The following is a 14,888-nucleotide window of genomic DNA, read 5'->3' on the forward strand; positions in this document are numbered from 1 at the left end:
ACAGTTTGAGGTTGTGTGATGATGTAATGGTGAATGAAAATGGTGTGGCGATGGTGTGGTGATAGTATGACATAATGATTGTGTAGTGAAAGTATTCCCATTGTGAGGGTTGTGTGGTGATGCTGTGGTGATGACATGCTAGCTGATGTTTCCAGTGAGGCGGCACGTCATGGGGTTTATCACGGGACAAGTGGCGCCTTAGTTTCTCTCTCTCTCTCTTTCTTTCTCTCTCTCTCTCTCTCTCTCTCTCTCTCATGGTGACCTGAAGGCTGTGTGGTGGTGATTTGATGGGAGTCGTCGTAGCGGTGTGGTGATGTGAGGGTATGTGTATGATGGAGATGTGATGTATTGCTCTGACGTGAAGGCTGTGTGGTCAGAATAGTGACTGGCAATGTGGATAACGTGACGATTCTGTGTTGGTAGTGAAGTAGCCTACGGTCCTCAGAGCATGATACTTTTTTGGTGACAGTGAGGGGGTTGTGTGCTAAGGCTGTGGTGGTGACTAGAGATTTATAGTGTGTGTGTGTGTGTGTGTGTGTGTGTGTGTGTGTGTGTGTGTGTGTGTGTGGAGACGACACAAGTCATGAGATCTATCACGGGACTACTGGCGCCTTACACACACACACACACACACACACACACACTCTCTCTCTCTCTCTCTCTCTCTCACACACATTTTATTCCAGTTCCTTTTACTACACCTTCTTCCCGTATATCATTGTTTCTTTGTGTTTTATTTGTACTCTTTTAGATGCGGGAGCATCTCTGTGAGGCGACCTTGGCGGTCTGTCTCTCACTAACGTTTTTCGGCCGCAGAGTGGTTTATTCAGTGAACGTTATATACTTAAGGGAGGCAGCATCAGAGAACACAACACCACACCACACACCACACCTCACCACACTACTTACCACACCTCACCACACTACTTACCACACCTCACCACACCACACACCATACCTCACCACACTACTTACCACACCATGCCAAACTACACCTCCCCTTGCCACACCTTACCACACATCACACCTTGCAACACCACACATCACACCATGCAATACCACACCACACCATGCAACACTACATCACACACCACACTATGCAACACCACACCATGCAGCACCACACCACACCATACCACATCACATGACACCACACCACACCACACTACACTACACTACACTACAGTACTTTACACCACACGACACCACATTACACCACACCACACCACACCACATTACACTACACAGCACAACACCACACCACACCACACCACACCACACTACAGTACACCACACTACACATCATCCCTTGGCTCCCCTCCCCCCCTTAAAAAAAAGTCCATTCACTAAACCAAACCACAGTTCCTTTTCCAGTCAGTGACTCAGAAAATCAGTCAAGTCATTGAGAGAGAGAGAGAGAGAGAGCGAGAGAATAGGGCAGCACTGACTCATGGATCAGAGCAGCCCTCATAACCTCATTCACAAGGCAAAAGAAAAACTGTCATTCAGTTTCTGCATCTCTCCTGCATACAGTATGTCCTTCTCTATTACACACACACACACACACACACACACACACAGATAGATGTTGATAGATAGATAGATCGATAGATGATGTGTGTATGTACGAGTATATCAGAAATGTTTTTTTCTGGTAATTCTTCTACCAGTATGTCAGTGTCTCGGCTGTCTTTCTGTCCGTCGATTCTACATCTGTAGTTGTCGTCGTTGCCATATGCCTATGTTTGAGTACTATTTACTGTTTGTTCATCTTTCCAATCCCATTTTCCTCATGCACCTGTCTTCTTGCTACACTTTACACAGCCGGTCTACATCTATATACATAAAAGAGCCGCGTTGTTTGTTTGTTTGTTTATTTGTCCTTCAGTTACGCCCAGACCAAGGGTCAGACACCCCCAGACCCATATATATTCTGAACAGGGTGATGCAGGGATGGTTTTATGGGGGTCAAAATTCAGATCTGGGTCATTTGAGGTCACCGGTAGCGTGTTCGCCTTTTTGGCCCGGACAACGCCGGGTACCCCTGCAGCTCAGTTTTTGGCATGGAGACTCACATGACCTCCAGTTCGGACATAATTATTCTACGTGAGGTTGACCTCCGAGGTCATTTGAGGTCAGTGATCGGAGGTCATTTGGGGTCACCGGTAATACACACTCGAACGACTGGACCCAGTAGCTCAATTTTTGACATGGAGACTCACATGACGTCCAGTTCGGACATGGGTTATGTGAGGTTGACCCCTGTGGTCATTTGGGGTCACCGGTCTGAGGTCATTTGAGGTCACCGCTAATAGTAAACAAGTGCGCACAAATACTGTGCGTTAGTCTGCGAAAGCTGAAATAGAAAGTTCCTGGACCTCTTATAATCCCTCATCAGAAGCATAAAATGTACATAGTATTTCTGGAGTAGGAAGAAAGATTGAACTAGAACAAACACGATTAGAGTGTACGCCTTTTTGGCCCGGCAACTCCGGGTATCCCTGCTAGTTAACATTTATTTTTATCTGTACGTGTCTGTCTGTCAGCATTTATCTTGAATATTATGTGTATCCGTATATCGTTGCTTTGGGTGACTATATTGTGGGTACGTATTTGTCTCTTCATAGGTGTGTACGTATTTGTCTGGTCATTGGTGTGTGTGAAATCCTTATAGTAATCAGTGTACATAAATCAGGCACAACTAAATCTTTATCAGCGATACCTGACTGTCTATCTGTAATTTATTGTGGCTTCCCAGAAGCGATTAGGCTATACGTAGCAGAGAGAATTCCTACGCAGCTACAAAGGGGAGGGGGGAGGGGGAGTTAATTCTGTAACCTCTGGAATTGCGTGGTTGAACTTAGTGTTTAATGCTCACAACCCACAAGTTTATCCAAGGCAGTCCCAACGCAGGTAAAGGGTAACTCGTAGTTGGTTTTGTCCAAAGAATTTAGTAGGAACGTATAAGCTGATTGTTACGTGTACCAAATTCTTTATGTTACTGTTTTCTTTTGCTTTCAGCGTTCAGTTTTATCAACTCCAGCCTCTTATGCAATGCATCTCTGATTCAGGAGTAGACTAATGCTCTCAAGCCTTCATGTACACAGCTGTTCGACCCTGGAACTGCCTTTGTTAGTCTATCTTACATTGCCTGTGACTTCCATTCTTTGAAAGGCAGTGCATTCAGGTGTCACGAATTCAGTGGATTTTCATCGTTTGTGTTTATTCAGTTTTCTCTGGAAGGGACGTGGAATAACTGCTTTTAGTCTTTCTTTATTTTCTTTCTTCCCATTTTATTCTTCATAAAATACATCGTGTCTTCACTGTATTTAACCATGATATCATCTTTGTGTAAGCATGATACTGTACGTTCCATGACAAAATATCATCATTAAAAACATCTGAATATGATGAGTCATGACTTTAACATTGAGTGTAGTGGTTCTTGTGTTAGATATGTTGGAAATGAGTGGTGGGACCCAGCCAGGCAGCGAACCACTCCTCACCAGGTAGCCCCTTCTGCTGCCAACCTTCACCTGCCTGTGCTGTGATGGGGACCTTCAGGGGTAGTCACGTAGGGGCTGATGGTTGGTATTTCCGCACTTCTCGCTTTGTGTGTGTGTGTGTGTGTGTGTGTGTGTGTGTGTGTGTGTGTGTGTGTGTGTGTGTGTGTGTGTGTGTGTGTGTGTGTGTGTGTGTGTGTGTGTGTGTGTGTGTGTGTGTGTGTGTGTGTGTGTGTGTGTGTGTGTGTGTGTGTGTGTGTGTGTGTGTGTGTGTGTGTGTGTGTGTGTGTGTGTGTGTGTGTGTGTGTGTGTGTGTGTGTGTGTGTGTGTGTGTGTGTGTGTGTGTGTGTGTGTGTGTGTGTGTGTGTGTGTGTGTGTGTGTGTGTGTGTGTGTGTGTGTGTGTGTGTGTGTGTGTGTGTGTGTGTGTGTGTGTGTGTGTGTGTGTGTGTGTGTGTGTGTGTGTGTGTGTGTGTGTGTGTGTGTGTGTGTGTGTGTGTGTGTGTGTGTGTGTGTGTGTGTGTGTGTGTGTGTGTGTGTGTGTGTGTGTGTGTGTGTGTGTGTGTGTGTGTGTGTGTGTGTGTGTGTGTGTGTGTGTGTGTGTGTGTGTGTGTGTGTGTGTGTGTGTGTGTGTGTGTGTGTGTGTGTGTGTGTGTGTGTGTGTGTGTGTGTGTGTGTGTGTGTGTGTGTGTGTGTGTGTGTGTGTGTGTGTGTGTGTGTGTGTGTGTGTGTGTGTGTGTGTGTGTGTGTGTGTGTGTGTGTGTGTGTGTGTGTGTGTGTGTGTGTGTGTGTGTGTGTGTGTGTGTGTGTGTGTGTGTGTGTGTGTGTGTGTGTGTGTGTCTAGTGCTCAGCTTCTCTCTGATGGTATTCCTACATTTGTTGAACGGTTGTTAGCCGCGAGAGGTACTTTTGTTCTTTTGTTTGTACTCAATTTATCATCTAATGAGTTTTTTCTCCTGTTCTCACTTCATCCATTTACTATGGTAAAGGCATTGTTTTTAATTCACGTAGCATTATAATATTCTGCTTAAGAGAAACCTAAGACTGAAGAGAACATAAGAACATAAGAACATAAGAAGAGAGGATAACTGCAGTAGGCCGGTTGGCCCATGCTAGGCAGCTCCTAGAAGAGTAACTGAACTACTAGAATGAGATAAGGATAGCAAAGAAGAAGGCTCTCCCCCGCCCTCCAAACCCTCCAGCCGAAGCCGGCAGGAAAAAGTCAGAAAGAACACCACGCCGTATAGAAAAACTGGCGTGGACATTTTACAGGAAAGTGTGAAAGGAGAATAGAGACTATCATAGTATAACCTGAAAAGAAAATTTATTTTTTAATTAGTATTGGTTATAATATTTTCTTTATTCTATATCCACCCCTTATTTGTCATATGCTTATCTAGCCTATGCTTGAAACTCTCAATGGAAGAGGCAGCAACTACTTTACTAGGTAGCTTATTCCATTCGTCTACTACTCTATTACCAAACCAATTTCTACCGATTTCCTTACTGAAACGGAATTTTTCTAGTTTGAAACCATTATTTCTAGTTCTATCCTGTATGCTCACTTTAAGTACCTTGCTAATATCTCCCTTATTTATACCATTCATCCACTTAAAAACCTCAATTAAGTCTCCCCTTACTCTACGCCTCTCTAGCGAATGCAGACTTAGTCTTTTCAGTCTGTCTTCATATGACAGGTTCCGGACGTCATGTATCATTTTAGTCATTCTTCTCTGTACATTTTCTAACGAATTAATATCCATTCTATAGTAAGGACACCAAAATTGTACTGCGTAGTCTAAATGTGGCCTTACTAATGCTAGATAAAGTTTCAGTATTACTTTAGATGATCTATTGCTCACGCTTCTCGAAATAAATCCTAGGACCCTATTTGCTTTATTTCTCGCATTAATGCACTGTTGCCTAGGTTTAAGGTCGTTACTAATCATAACTCCTAGATCTCTCTCGCATTCCGATTTGCTAATTTCTTTGTTATCTAAGCTGTATTTAGTATCTCCAATGGTCTTGCCTACGTTAAGTACTTTTCTTATGTTCTTAAGAAGAGAATCAGGTTTGGAGATGTGGTATTATTTATACGGTAATAATAATTCTTGGAATGTGGTAGTAATGGTGGTTGTGATGGTGGTAGTGATGGCGCTGATGTGGATGATGGTAGTAATGTTATTTGTGAGGTGGAAGGAATGATAGTTATAAAATACTATTAGTTGGGGATGTGCTGGTGATAGTTTTGTTGGTAGTGTTGGTTAAGGTGGTGGGTGTGGTAATACTGGTGGGTACTGATGACTGCACTGGTGGTTGGTGGTGACGGTAGTGGTGGTGGTTGTGGTTGTAGCGATACTGTGGTTGCGATGAAAGTTGGCTGTGATGGGTGTTTTACGAGTGGTGGTAGTGATAGTAATGATCCTGTGATTTTTTTTTTTTTTTTTTTTTTAAGGAATGGATACCAGGGTGAAGCAGCGAAAAAAACTATATCGCAGCAGTTGTGGTGATGCTTTCCAATTGTTATAAAACAATATATCATAAAATCCTCTTCCTCCCACCAGCTTATATTCCCCGTGTCTCGTTCATATCACCCTTCTCTCCTCCCTCAAATCACACCCTTTCTTTCCCTTACTCACTCAGGATATTCCCACACCCTCTACTTTCATAATACCGTCTTCTCTCGCCACTCTGTCTTAGCATGCCCACCTCTACCTCCTGCAGCTCTCACACCCTCACCCCTACCTCCTCTCTCAGCACCCCCATCAACCTCATCCTTCCCATTTCTTCATATAAGGCTACGTTGCTATCTCCTAAATCCTCCCTCTCTTCCATAAACCCACCTTGAAAACGGGTCAGTTTAAAAACCATTAATTACCCATCTCGTCTTTCATATCGCCCCATCCCTACCCGTTCCTCACTTTGACAACACCCTTACTGCCACGTAACACCCTGCCATTTTATCCTCTGCCTTAACACCTTCCATACTGACTTCCGTTTTTCATTCACGTTTTCCCGCCCAGTTCTACACACATTCTCCCCATTCCATCCCATTCCCACTGCCCCTTCATTCTTAGTCCTTTCCTCCCTCTTTTAATCCCCCTTCTCCTCACTTTGTATTCCCATGCATTTCTAAACTCAGCCTCCCCTTCCACAGTATCTCCCTCCCTTCTACTGCCCCTTCCTCCATTTTCAGTCCTGCTACCTCTTATTTTCTCCTCTCTCTCTCTCTTCCCCCTTTCATTCGCCCATCTCTCTAATGTCTTTATTCACTGTTTTCGTATCTAGTTTTACCTTCACTTTTCCTTTCCCGATCTCCTTCCCAATCTTTATTACCCCATGCTATTGATCCCCCCTACTGACACACACACACACACACACACACACACACACACACACACACACACACACACACACACACACACACACACACACACACACACACACACACACACACACACACACACACACACACACACACACACACACACACACACACACACACACACACACACACACACACACACACACACACACACACACACACACACACACACACACACACACACACACACACACACACACACACACACACACACACACACACACACACACACACACACACACACACACACACACACACACACACACACACACACACACACACACACACACACACACACACACACACACACACACACACACACACACACACACACACACACACACACACACACACACACACACACACACACACACACACACACACACACACACACACACACACACACACACACACACACACACACACACACACACACACACACACACACACACACACACACACACACACACACACACACACACACACACACACACACACACACACACACACACACACACACACACACACACACACACACACACACACACACACACACACACACACACACACACACACACACACACACACACACACACACACACACACACACACACACACACACACACACGAACAAGCAATTGAGTGTGGTGGATTCTTTTCGTCACAGACGGTGAGAATGTAGCGTGTGGGAGGAGGTGCCATTACTGGGGGCAGCCAGGCAAGACAGAGGGAGTCAGTGCACCCTTCATGGACTACACACAGCAGGAAGGAAGAAAAGGGGAAGAAGATTAAGGCTTAGAATAAGAAAACGTAGGGGAAGAGGACGAATAATACCGCATAGTCCAACATACAGAAGGAGGAAGAGGGTGAGGTGTAACATACTGATAAACTTTCAACACTGTCATCATAACCGTTCCTGTTGTTCTCTTACTTTTCCTGGCCTGATCAGGCAATAGCATCATCATATATCCTACGTCTTCCTTGTACTTTCCCATCATTATCATCATCATCCCCATACTGTTTTAATCCACAGCTGGACCAAGATCTGGCCTGGTGTGGTCGTCATGTCAGCAGATACTTTTAATTTTAATAATCGCGGTATATCTTACTTCGTTTGCGCCTGAATATCTCATACTGAACCAGACTTACTTCTGTATAATACTGTATTCTAACTACCCCCCCACGATTTCATTCAGGTGAAGAAAATTCGTCTGGCTGAAAGGAATATATTCTTCCTCCATGAATGAGGCTCAAGATGAGGTATAAGAGTTAAGTAGAGGTATCCGCAGCGAAATGAGTTAAATAAGATATGAAATATGTACGTGCGAGTTAGTTAAGATGATGTATATGTATGAGAATTGAGTAAGATGACGGAAAAATTCAACAGTTGTGTAAAATAATGTATGAGAGCTTAGTAGGTTGAAGCAAAAAGTATAAAAGTAAGATCATGTACGAGAGTTAATTAAAATGAAGCCAAAAGTATAACTTCTGTAAGATAATTTATTAGGGTTAAGTAAGATGAAGCATGAGTTAAGATGAAGCATCAGTTGGGCTAATACAGGCTGTCAGTGAAACTCCTTGTCAAACTTCGAGCGGGAGGTTCTTATATGAGCGCGTCCACACGTGTGCTCCGACATAATGTTGGCAACACTGCTGGCAACATGGTCGGGAACATGTTTGCAGCAGTATTTGGACAGATGTATGCAAACATGTTTCAGTGCAGCTTCAAACACTGGCAGCAGAGGTGATGGGATAGGTGTGTCCATACGAGGCACCTAAGACTTCATAATGATGTTGCCAACATGATCTGGACGCTGCTGTTCCCAACATGTTTGCAGCGTGTTCGTTACTGTGTTGTTTACACGTTGCCAGCATTTGTTTTAGCACACGTGTGGAGGCGACCTTAGAGAGACATGGTAAGGATGAGTTTAAAGGTGAAGAGTGAAGGGTGAGGGATAAGGATGAAGGGTGAGGCTTGAGGGTGAATGATGAGAAAGGTCTAAAGGTGAAGGGTAAGTGTTGGAGAGAGTACGTAGGATGAGGATCAGACGACATCTTGAGTGTGAACAGCTGGAATGAAGGATAAAATAAAAGATCAGGCTGACACTAAAGAAGTACAAGGGTGAGCGTAATAAAGCCAGTATGAGGGCGAACAATGAAAGAAAGGTATCCGAAAAACTGTGTAGCCTGAGTAGGTGTTGTATGTACGCTCTTTCAAAACTCTCGTGTAATCTTTACACCAGTGAACGCCAGGCATCGGAAGTTCCATTCAGCTAACATCTCAGAGAAGTTGTGCCTAAATGGGAAACGCCAACGAAAAGGTGTCAGTGACAGATATACACGAATGACAGTGTTGCTCTTGTCATAAATAATTATTGGAACTAATTAGTATTAAAATTATTACTCGGAACAAAATATTTAATATCTTTTTACAATACTGATCATTAACAATGGCTTTATAATATATTACACGAGAACTACTTTGAAAACCTGTGTGAGCAGAGTATTCTTATGTGTTATGAACAGTTGTTAATAAAGAATTGTTATTATTTATTCCACCTGTCTTGGCGAGCTTTATCTAGCCCAGAACACGATAGCAGTATTTAGGACAAATACTTCACAAACATTAGGTGTTTCTTTAGTGATTCAAACCACACTCCGAGTCATAAAAGGCGGGGCCATACCCTGATTCAAACCAAGATCAAACCACACTCCGCGTCATAAATGCGGGTCATACCATGATTCAAACCACACTCCGAGTCATAAATGCGGGGTCATACCATGATTCAAACCACGCTCCGAGTCATAAATGCGGGTCATACCATGATTCAAACCACGCTCCGAGTCATAAATGCGGGTCATACCATGATTCAAACCACGCTCCGAGTCATAAATGCGGGTCATACCATGATTCAAACCACACTCCGAGTCATAAATGCGGGGTCATACCATGATTCAAACCACACACCGTGTCATAAAGGCGGGGTCATACCATGATTCAAACCACGCTCCGAGTCATAAATGCAGGGTCATACCATGATTCAAACCACACTCCGCGTCATAAATGCGGGGTCATACCATGATTCAAACCACACACGGTGTCATAAAGGCGGGGTCATACCATGATTCAAATCACATGCCGAGTCATAAAGGCGGGGTCATACCATGATTTAAACCACACTCCGAGTCATAAAGGAGGGGTCATACTATGATATACAGCCATGCAATACCACTGGCATCCACAGTGAACACCGTGCTAGAATCCCAGTATTCAATTTATATCTACAGATTAAAGCATTTCACAAATTTTCATTTACCACTCTGAGCCATTATAAGGCAGTCACAAACTTTACTAACAGTAACTACAATATGTGGTCTTGCTTGTAAAACATTGATAGCATTAAACTATGTCTATGCTCAAAAAGTTTTATAACATGGTGCTTGAAACAAACCAAATTAAGTCCATTAAGAACCCCTGGTCAGGGTGACAAAAGCACTTGGCCATTAGCACCAAAGCATTTAGCTTTGGTGGGTCCGCTCTCTGGCACTTCAATCTGATTACGTTGTTTTCACACTTAGTAGAAACTGTCTGAATGTTCGAATCTTCGTGATGAACCTGTCAAGTGCCAAACATCCACGCCTGTGGTTAGCAGGGCTACCAACATGCTGTTTAGGTCAAGGCTACCTTCCTGTACTGGTCTGACCCCATTTCACTGTGTAATACTCACCTAGTGTAAGGATCATTCTTTTACTGAGTGTACAGAGATCATCAAAGTGAAATTAGGAAAATGTGAATATCTGGAGAAAAATGGCAGAGGGGAGGACCTGGAGAGAGAGAAAAAAAAAGGAAGGGGGGGGGGTTAGGGATGAAGGATCAGCTAATGTTGAAACGAGGGTACGTTGTAACAAATAGGTGAGGCACTGTAAGACGCGAGATTAATCCCTTAAAACCTAATCAGTCCTGCTACTTCATCACGATTTTATTGATCTTAGCCGAGACCTTTTGCTGTGAAGGAGTAGGTGAAAACTGTATCTAATCCCCTAGTTCGAAGTCTTTAAAAAAAAAAAAAAAAAAAAAGTTAAATCATTCGGAAGTAACAAGAATAAAACAAAAATTACGTCCTCGTGATGGAGTTAGTAGCAGAGGTGAAAGGTGAAGTGAAATGCGGTGTGAGGTGTGGTGCTGTGGAGTGCTGGGTGGTTAATGGACAAGCAACTGTGAAAAGAGAACATAAGAACATAAGAAGAGAGGATAACTGCAGTAGGCCGGTTGGCCCATGCTAGGCAGCTCCTAGAAGAGTAACTGAACTACTAGAATGAGATAAGGATAGCAAAGAAGAAGGCTCTCCCCCGCCCTCCAAACCCTCCAGCCGAAGCCGGCAGGAAAAAGTCAGAAAGAACACCACGCCGTATAGAAAAACTGGCGTGGACATTTTACAGGAAAGTGTGAAAGGAGAATAGAGACTATCATAGTGTAACCTGAAAAGAAAATTTATTTTTGAATTAGTATTGGTTATAATATTTTCTTTATTCTATATCCACCCCTTTTTTGTCATATGCTTATCTAGCCTATGCTTGAAACTCTCAATGGAAGAGGCAGCAACTACTTTACTAGGTAGCTTATTCCATTCGTCTACTACTCTATTACCAAACCAATTTCTACCGATTTCCTTTCTGAAACGGAATTTTTCTAGTTTGAAACCATTATTTCTAGTTCTATCCTGTATGCTCACTTTAAGTACCTTGCTAATATCTCCCTTATTTATACCATTCATCCACTTAAAAACCTCAATTAAGTCTCCCCTTACTCTACGCCTCTCTAGCGAATGCAGACTTAGTCTTTTCAGTCTGTCTTCATATGACAGGTTCCGGACGTCATGTATCATTTTAGTCATTCTTCTCTGTACATTTTCTAACGAATTAATATCCATTCTATAGTAAGGACACCAAAATTGTACTGCGTAGTCTAAATGTGGCCTTACTAATGCTAGATAAAGTTTCAGTATTACTTTAGATGATCTATTGCTCACGCTTCTCGAAATAAATCCTAGGACCCTATTTGCTTTATTTCTCGCATTAATGCACTGTTGCCTAGGTTTAAGGTCGTTACTAATCATAACTCCTAGATCTCTCTCGCATTCAGATTTGCTAATTTCTTTGTTATCTAAGCTGTATTTAGTATCTCCAATGGTCTTGCCTACGTTAAGTACTTTACATTTTTCAACGTTAAATTCCATTTGCCAAGTTTTAGACCATTTGGACAATGTATCGAGGTCTTTTTGTAAGTTATGGCAATCGTCAGTCGAGTTAATGATACGCCCTATTTTTTTGTATCGTCGGCAAATTTGCTGATTCTGCTATTGACTCCTAAGTCTAGATCATTTATATATATGATAAATAATAAGGGACCGAGTACTGAACCCTGTGGTACACCGCTAGTTACTAATCCCCAGTCCGACTTAGTTCCATTTATTAATACTCTCTGCTTTCGTCCTTTCAGCCAAGATTCTATCCATTTTAAGATATCGCCGTCTATACCGTGTGCTCGAACCTTTCTAACTAACCTTTCGTGTGGGACTCTATCAAAAGCTTTACTAAAGTCCAGATAAATAACATCGTAAGCTTTATCGCTATCTACTGCCTCATAGACCTCCGAGTAGAATGACAACAAATTTGTAAGGCAGGATCGTCCTTGCCTGAATCCGTGCTGACTTTCGTTTATAAGATTAAATCTTTCTAAGTGTTCTCTAATCCTATTTGCCAAAATTGACTCTAACATTTTTCCTACTATAGACGTTAGACTTATCGGACGATAATTCGACGCAGCTGATTTATCACCCTTTTTAAAGATGGGCACTACGTTTGCGGTTTTCCACGCCTCTGGAACTTCTCCTGAACTTAAAGAGTCATTAAATAACGTTAAAAGTGGCTGACATAATTCTTCTTTGGTTTCTTTTATAATTTTTGCATATATATCGTCCGGACCTGGCGATTTTTGAGGTTTTAACTTGTTAATTTCTTTCAATACGTCCTCCTTACTAATGGTTATTTTACTAAGAATATTTTCCGTATTCTCATGGTAAATATTTGCTGCTTGAGGGACCAGGCTTAGATTTTCCTTGGTGAATACTGATATGAAATAATAATTATTTAGGATGGAGCACATTTCTTTATCTTCACTGGTAATGTCACCTGATCCTGTTCTGAGTGGTCCTATCCTATCTTTATTTTTCGTTCGGTACATTTGATAAAAACCCTTGGGGTTTACTTTTGATTCACTTGCAACCTTAATTTCATAACTTCTCTTTGCTTTTCTTATCTCCCTCTTTACTTCTCTATTTAAAATTGTGTACCGGTTACGTAAGTGTTCCTCTCCACGTTTTATTTTTCTATATATTCCTTTCCTTTGGCCTATGAGAGATTTTAATCTGTTGTTTAACCATCTTGGTTCTGAATTGTTAGTTCTAAACGGTTTTGAAGGAATATATCTATCTTGGCCTCCGTATATTATATTTATTAACTCGTTATACTTCTCACTGGTCGAACGTCTGTTTGGTACTGGAGCTGAGTTAATTTCCGTCACGTGGACTACATTCCTATCTACCACCTCCCCCCTCACAGACACCTGACGGACATCCCCACGTGCTTCCTGCGCCTGACCTATGACCTGGGGATCCCCACTAACCTGACATTCCCTCAAATAGCTAATCTCCCTGTGGAATACCGTTCGAAAATAAGCTCTTAAGCCATCGAAATCTCCTAGACGAAAATTAGGAACGGTGGAGGTATTTTCAGTGGAACAGACATCCCAAATAAATTTGAACTTAATTTCTTCATGATCGCTATTACCAAGTCGTCCACCAACCTCTATATCGCTAATGATATTTTCTTTATTAGCTAAAACCAAATCTAGTATATTATTACCTCTGGTGGGCTCCCTTATATACTGATAAAGGAAATTATCCTGTACTACCTCTAGACATTCCTCTGACTCTGCATCTCCTGTCTGATTTCTCCAATCTATCCTTGGTAGATTAAGGTCCCCAACAATTATTACTAAGCTGGACTGTGATGCTTTCCTAATTTCCTCCCAGAGGTATTTACTATCAGCTCTACTTAATTTTGGAGATCTGTAAATTGCTCCTAAGACTAATTTCTCCCTATTGTTACTAATTTCAACCCAGACACTTTCTGTGTCCCTATTTACTTTAATGTCTGCTTTATTGTAACAGTTTAATGAATCCTTTACATAAATAGCTACCCCTCCCCCCTTTCTTCCCTGACGGTTTGACACAAAAATATTATAGCCTTTTATCTGATATTCTGCTAAAAATTCTCGAGTGTCTGTATTCATCCAAGTTTCACTAATAACGGCAATGTCTATTTTCTCTGTACAAATTAAAGCCCTCAGTTCATCCATTTTATTACGTAAACTCCGGCTGTTTGTGTAGTACACTTTCAGATTATTACGAGTAGTTATGCCTTTACCTTGGCAATTACTGTTATTTATTTTATTACTAACTGGGAAACTCTTTACTTTACTAATATAACAATTTTTTGTACTATCGCTTATCGCCCTTCTATCATCGCTTGTTCTATCATCTATCATCGCCTGCTCAATTTGAGGTGCCTGAGTGGATGTATCTACACTATTGGTTGAACTTTTGTTCTTAATTTTGCAAGTATCGATGCATCTATCCAAACATGGTAATAATGATTTCTGACTGTAGTTGCTGCATCTTCCTGTACACCTACTTCTCAATCTCGAAAAATCCCTCCAACTCCCTATCTATCATTCCAGCTAAAACAGTAACTCCTTGCCTGCTAAGATGAGTCCCATCCCAACTATACAAGGCACTTCGTCCATAAAACCGGTCCCAGCTGTCTATGAAAGGTATTGCATTATCTTTGCAATACCTTTCAAGGCGGCAATTAAACCCTATTGCCCTGCTCAACCATTCCCTTCCAACCCGCCACCTTGGTAAAACACCAAGCACTACAG

The sequence above is a fragment of the Coenobita brevimanus genome, chromosome 71 (genome assembly GCF_032717465.1).
Source record: "Coenobita brevimanus isolate Jiangsu-jjx chromosome 71, ASM3271746v2, whole genome shotgun sequence".
NCBI classification, from domain to species: Eukaryota; Metazoa; Arthropoda; class Malacostraca; order Decapoda; family Coenobitidae; genus Coenobita; species Coenobita brevimanus.